The 6,804-nt window shown below is 47.3% G+C and overlaps 1 pseudogene; it reads left to right on the forward strand.

The window, feature by feature from the left end:
- The first annotated feature begins 5,954 nt into the window (after nucleotides 1-5,954).
- LOC120992978 lies at nucleotides 5,955-6,133 on the forward strand (annotated as a pseudogene).
- Nucleotides 6,134-6,804: the final 671 nt, after the last annotated feature.

Consider the following 6,804-nt stretch of genomic DNA (forward strand, 5'->3'; position numbering starts at 1 on the left):
AGTCTGTCGGTCATGTGACGCTGGCCACGTCACATGACCCTCACTCCCCACTATAAATACAGGCAGCCTGCTAGCCACAGGTTGCCTGTTAATTTCTAGGTTCCTGCCTATTTGTTTGACTACTGAATACTCACCTGATTCCGTTCCCTGACAATCCTTTTGCCTGCTCCTCCTGTACTGCGTATCCGTCCTGGTATTGTGACCTCGGCTCCCATCTGACTACTCTCTTAGGACTCCTCTTGTACTTCTCTACTCTCCTGGTATTTGACCCCGGCTTCTCCTGACCATTCTTTGCTTAACCCTTTGTACTGCGTAGCTCTCTTAATTCTGACCCGGTCTGTTCATGTTCCGTATTTTGTCTTGTCTGTCTTCCCTGCACATATCCTAAGTTAGGGACTGTCGTCCAGTTGTCCCTTGTCATCAGGACTCGTGAGGCAAGTAGGCAGGGCCACGGGTGAGGGTGGAGCGCAGTGGTCACTATCCTTCCTGTGTGTGTGTGTGTGTGGACGTGACCGTTACAGATTAACAGGCCAAATAACCACTGTATCATGAATCCTCTTACTACCCTGACTGACCATGTTTCTAACTTGACACAGAGGGTGCAGGAGCTAGGAGAGAAACTCCGTTCTTGTGAGTTAGGGCAAGGTTCTTCCACTCCTCTGTCCTCCAGTCCACATTTTGAACCCCAGATCAAGCTCCCAGAACCCTTTTCTGGAGACCGGAAGAGGTTTCTCTCCTTTAAGGAGAATTGCAAACTCTACTTCCGTTTGCGCCCCGTGTCCTCCGGTCCCGAGAGCCAACGCGTGGGGATTATCATTTCTCTACTACAGGGTGATCCCCAGGACTGGACATTTTCGTTACCTCCTGGGGCCAGTTGTCTAACTTCTGTGGAGGGGTTTTTTCAGGCCCTGGGTACCCTCTATGACGAACCAGACAGGGCCCTGGTAGCCGAGACGGCTCTTAGGGCACTGGTTCAGGGCCATCTCCCTGCGGAGGAGTATTGCACCCAATTCAGACGGTGGTGTGTCCCCTCAGGATGGAATGAACCAGCCCTGAAGAGTCAGTTTAGGTCTGGTCAATCTGATAATTTAAAAGATCTATTAGTCAATTACCAAATTCCTGAGACCTTAGAGGAGATGATGACCCTAGTTGTCCGACTTGACAGACGAGTTAGAGAGACGACAAGAATGACAGTTCTGTTCTCAGATGGTGGTCCAGCCAGAGGCCTTTTCCAGGGACAACACTGAGGTCTCCACCGAGGAACCCATGCAGGTTGGCATGACCCGGGGTAATCTTCGTCGCAGACGTGGAGAGTGCTTCTACTGTGGAGATCCTGGCCATTGGATCAACAAGTGTCCTAAGAGGGTCCTCTCTGACAAGTCTCCTAAGGCAAGACAACCTAAAGACCAGGTACACCCTGATTTTTCTAAAGGTAAGCTTTTGGTACCCATAACAATTTCTCTGGGGGTTAATAAGTGGCCGGGTAAGGCCTTTATTGACTCCGGTTCAGTGGCCAGCTTTATTGACTTTGAGTTTGCTTGTAAATTGGGTATTCCAATGTTTGCTTTACCTACACCTATCCATGTCATGGCTATTGATGCTACTCCCCTGATTGGTGGTACGGTGAGGTCATGTACCTCTGAAATTTCTCTGTCCGTGGGTGTGTGCCACTCTGAGAGATGTTCTCTTCTAGTCCTGGAGAACCTACCGGTTGAGGTGGTACTAGGGTTGCCTTGGCTCCGTTTACATAACCCCACAATTGATTGGTCCAAAGGAGAGTTGGTGAAATGGGGACCTAAGTGTGACTCATGCTTGTCCGTGGTCCAGGCTGGGGTTTCAGTAAGGTCTAATACATTACCCTCTGTTATTAAGGAATATTCTGATGTGTTCTCGTCCCTTACTCCAGAGGTTCTACCCCCCCATAGACCTTATGATTGCGCCATAGAGCTAATTGAGGGTGTCGAATTTCCTAAAGGTCGAATTTATAATCTTTCAGGGACCGAACGCAAGGCTATGGAAGATTATATTAAGGAGAGCTTTGCTAAAGGGCATATTAGACCTTCAGTCTCTCCTATGGGAGCAGGGTTTTTCTTTGCTAAAAAGAAGGATGGTGGTCTTAGGCCTTGTATTGATTACCGGAGATTAAATAAAATCACTGTCCAAAATAGATACTCTCTCCCATTGATTCCGGATCTATTTAACCAGGTTTTGGGGGCAACCTGGTTTTCCAAGATTGACCTGAAAGGGGCATACAATCTAATCCGAATCAAGGAGGGAGACGAATGGAAGACAGCGTTCAATACTCCGATAGGACACTTTGAATATCAGGTGATGCCTTTTGGACTCAGCAATGCCCCAGCTGTGTTCCAAAACTTAATGAACGATATTCTTAGGGAGTTCTTAGGTAAATTTATTATTGTCTATCTTGACGACATTTTGATATTCTCTCCTGATTTCGAATCTCATGTGTCCCATGTCAAACAAGTATTAGAGGTGTTGAGGGAGAACCAGCTAACCGCTAAGCAAGAGAAATGTGTCTTTGGTGTACAGGAGATACTGTTTCTAGGGCATGTTTTGACTCCTCACGCTTTTAAGATGGATCCTGGTAAGGTTTTAGCAATTAAGGAATGGGTAAGGCCTTCATCCTTAAAGGCTTTACAACGTTTTTTGGGTTTCGCTAATTACTACCGTAAATTTATCATGAATTTTTCTGTAATTGCTAAGCCTTTGACCGACCTTACTAAGAAAGGGGCGGATTTAGAGAATTGGTCTACCAAGGCCAGTTCTTCATTTGAAACATTAAAAAAGGCATTTAGTAGCGCTCCCATTCTGATCAAGCCTGATCAGGAGAGACGCTTTATTGTGGAGGTGGATGCGTCCGAGGACGGCTCAGGAGCAGTCCTTTCACAAGGTCCTGCTAGCCTCACTAACCTAAGACCGTGTGCCTTCTTCTCTAGGAAATTCTCTCCCACGGAGAGAAACTACGACATAGGGAATAGGGAGCTGCTGACTATTAAATGGGCATTTGAGGAGTGGAGGAATTTTTTGGAGGGGGCAAGGCATCGAGTAACTGTTGTCACTGATCATAAAAACCTAATGTTTCTCGAGTCCGCTAAGAGGTTGAATCCCCGACAAGCCAGATGGGCTCTGTTTTTTACCCGTTTTGATTTCTCCATAACGTTCAGGCCGGGAAGTAAAAATGTGAAGGCAGACGCATTATCTCGGAGCTTCCATGCTTTTCAACCCACTGAGACGCCGCCTGAATCCATCCTACCAGCAAACATCTTCTTAGCGGCTCTAACCCAGGATATCTCGGCTCGCATTAAGGCTGAACAACATCTGGCACCGGCATCCACCCCAACAGATAAGTTGTTTGTTCCCCTACAATTTTGTCTCCAGCTGTTGGGTGAGTGTCACGATTCTGCCTTTTGTGGACATCCGGGTGTTGAGGGCACTAAGGATCTGGTTTCTAGATCTTATTGGTGGCCCACTCTGACCAGGGATGTCAAGTCCTATGTGTCAGTCTGTGAGGTTTGTGCCAGGTCTAAGACACCTAGGACTTGCCCTGCTGGTAACCTACGACCCCTACCCATTCCCAGTAGACCCTGGTCCCATATCTCGATGGACTTTATAACTGACCTACCGCTGGCAGAGGGCAAGACTGTGATTTGGGTAGTGGTTCATTTCATTCCCCTGTCTAAACTTCCGAATGCTAAAACCCTGGCGTCTATTTTTGTGAGAGAGATTGTTCGTTTACATGGCATCCCGGAAAATATTGTTTCAGACAGTGGTGTGCAGTTTTTGTCCAAATTCTGGAGGGCCTTCTGTCAAAGATGTAAAATTTTGTTGTCTTTTTCTTCCGCTTACCATCCTGAGAGTAATGGGCAGACTGAACGCCTTAATCAGTCTGTGGAACAATTCCTGAGGTTGTATGTTGCTGATGACCAGCAATTATGGGTCAAATTCCTTCCGTTGCCTGAATTTGCTTTGAATAACCATGTCAATTCTTCTGCTGGGGTCTCCCCTTTCTTTTGTAACCAAAGTTTTCATCCCCGTTTTCATTCTGGGTCGTCCGTCTCCTCCTCTAACCCTGAAGCTGATAAACTCTCCTCCGAACTGTGCAGTTTGGGCCCGGGTTCAATCGAATCTAGAAAAGGCTCAAAGATCTCAAAAACTCAAGGCCGATAGTAGACGTTCAAGGGGGGGTGAACTTTCAGGTTGGGGATAAAGTATGGTTGTCCTCCAAAAATCTATCTCTCAAGGTAGCTTCTAGAAAATTTGCTCCTCGTTTAATTGGACCATATAAGATCATGGAGGTGATTAACCCGGTATCATTTAGGTTGGAGCTGCCCGAGTCATTCCACATTCATAATGTGTTCCATAAATGTCTACTTAAAAAATATTTTGAACCGGTAGTACCATCGAAAGCCTCGCCTCCGCCGGTTCTTGTTAATGATGCTGTCGAGTATGTTGTGTCTAAAATAGTGGATGTCAGGAAGGTGCGTAACTCCTTGCAGTACCTGATTCACTGGAAGGGGTATGGACTTGAAGAGAGATCTTGGGTACCTGTCAGCGAGGTTCATGCTCCTAGAATGGTTCGTAAATTTAATTTAGAACACCCTGAAAAGCCATCGCCTGAAGTCTTGGATCCGGTGGCCCCTCGTAAAAGGGGGGGTACTGTAACGGGGTTCCGAAGGTGCACTCAGTCCCCCATTGCCCGCAAAACTGTTGCTTAGCTTTGGGAATGAGGATCTGTGTTTGACCTCATTCCCAGGGCGGCTTTACTAGCTGGGTGGCTCCCTGCTCCTAAGTCTGCCTTGAGCGCGAAGCTGATCACTCGGTGCTCAACTGGTTGGTCTGTCGGTCATGTGACGCTGGCCACGTCACATGACCCTCACTCCCCACTATAAATACAGGCAGCCTGCTAGCCACAGTTTGCCTGTTAATTTCTAGGTTCCTGGCTATTTGTTGGACTACTGAATACTCACCTGATTCCGTTCCCTGACGATCCTTTTGCCTGCTCCTCCTGTACTGCGTATCCGTCCTGGTATTGTGACCTCGGCTCCCACCTGACTACTCTCTTAGGACTCCTCTTGTACTTCTCTACTCTCCTGGTATTTGACCCCGGCTTCTCCTGACCATTCTTTGCTTAACCCTTTGTACTGCGTAGCTCTCTTGGTTCTGACCCGGTCCGTTCATGTTCCGTATTTTGTCTTGTCTGTCTTCCCTGCACATATCCTAAGTTAGGGACTGTCGTCCAGTTGTCCCCTGTCATCAGGACTCGGGAAGCAAGTAGGCAGGGCCAGGGGTGAGGGTGGAGCGCAGTGGTTTGGAATAATGTGCTTTAAAACATCAGGTATGATGTTGTATCGATTAGGTAGTGTAAAAGTTATTCCCGCTTCACAGTGACAGACCAAACTCCCAGTTTAATGCACCGCAAACAGTCCATTTGCACAACCGCAAACTCCCCATTTGCACAAGGTTGGATTCCAAGCTAGCCATGTCCCGTATCTTGTCCTCACTGACGTCATTGAAGGTCTCTTCCTCCACCCAGCCACGTACAACACCAAGGGTCCCTGAAAGGTGACAACAAGCCCCCTGGGACGCTTGCTGTGGTTAGTCTTCCACCTCCTCAAAGCCACCTTCCTCCTCTGACTCCTCTTCCTCAGACTCCTCTCTCTGCGTTGCCGCAGGTCCAGCAATCGACGACGACAAGGCTGCTTCTGGTGGTGATGGTGACCACAACTTTTCCTCTTCATGCTCATCTACGGCCTGATCCAGCACTCTTCGCAGGGCACGCTCCAGAAAAAACGCATATGGGATGAGGTCGATGATGTTGCCTTGGGTTTGATTGACCAGGTTTGTCACCTCCGCAAAAGGACGCATGAGCCTACAGCCATTTTGCATGAGCGTTCAGTAACGCGGCCAAAAAATACCCAGCTCCGCAGAGGCTGTCCTCTTTTTTTTTAAATAAAAAAAAATCTGTTCTTAGCAGTTTAATCTCTGTTTTGTCCCCTATCAGGGGCTGGTGTATGGAATAGATTTTAGGAACCCGGAGATGGAAAAAGATGCTTGGTCGGTCCTCTTCTTTCCAATTTGGGGCACTGCGCATACGCCTTGCAATGTACTGTGCCACCAGATATGAGTGGTGTGTTTAAGTAGTACTATTCCTATTAGTTTAATCCCTGTTACGTCTCCTATGAGGGGCCGGTGTATGTAATAGATTTTAGGAACCCGGAGATGGAAAAAGATGCTTGGTCGGTCCTCTTCTTTCCAATTTGGGGCACTGTGCATACGCCTTGCAATGTACTGTGCCACCAGATATGAGTGGTGTGTTTAAGTAGTACTATTCCTATCAGTTTAATCCCTGTTACGTCTCCTATGAGGGGCTGGTGTATGTAATAGATTTTAGGAACTGGGAGATGGAAAAAGATGCTTGGTTGGTCCTCCTACTTCTAATTTGGGGCACTGCACGTGCGCCGTGCAATGTACTGTGCCACCAGATATGAGTGGTGTGTTAAGTAGTACTATTCCTATTAGTTTAATCCCTGTTTCGTCCCCTATCAGGGGACGTGTATGGAATACATTTTAGACAACCGCAAAGAGTTGTCAATAGTTGATACACTTATGACATAAATTTTATTCCTCTATGCGACAATCTTGGTGTAGTGATGACTGTGCTCATGCGCACGTTTGGGAGATTGCAGTTTTTTTTTCAAAGTCTATGGTCATGCTGAGGTAGTTCAGTGACAGTTAAGTGACCCAGAAAACAATGTTCTGCAGTGTGGGCCCATTGTTGGCCTA

The sequence above is a fragment of the Bufo bufo genome, chromosome 2 (assembly GCF_905171765.1).
Source record: "Bufo bufo chromosome 2, aBufBuf1.1, whole genome shotgun sequence".
Lineage (NCBI taxonomy): Eukaryota > Metazoa > Chordata > Amphibia > Anura > Bufonidae > Bufo > Bufo bufo.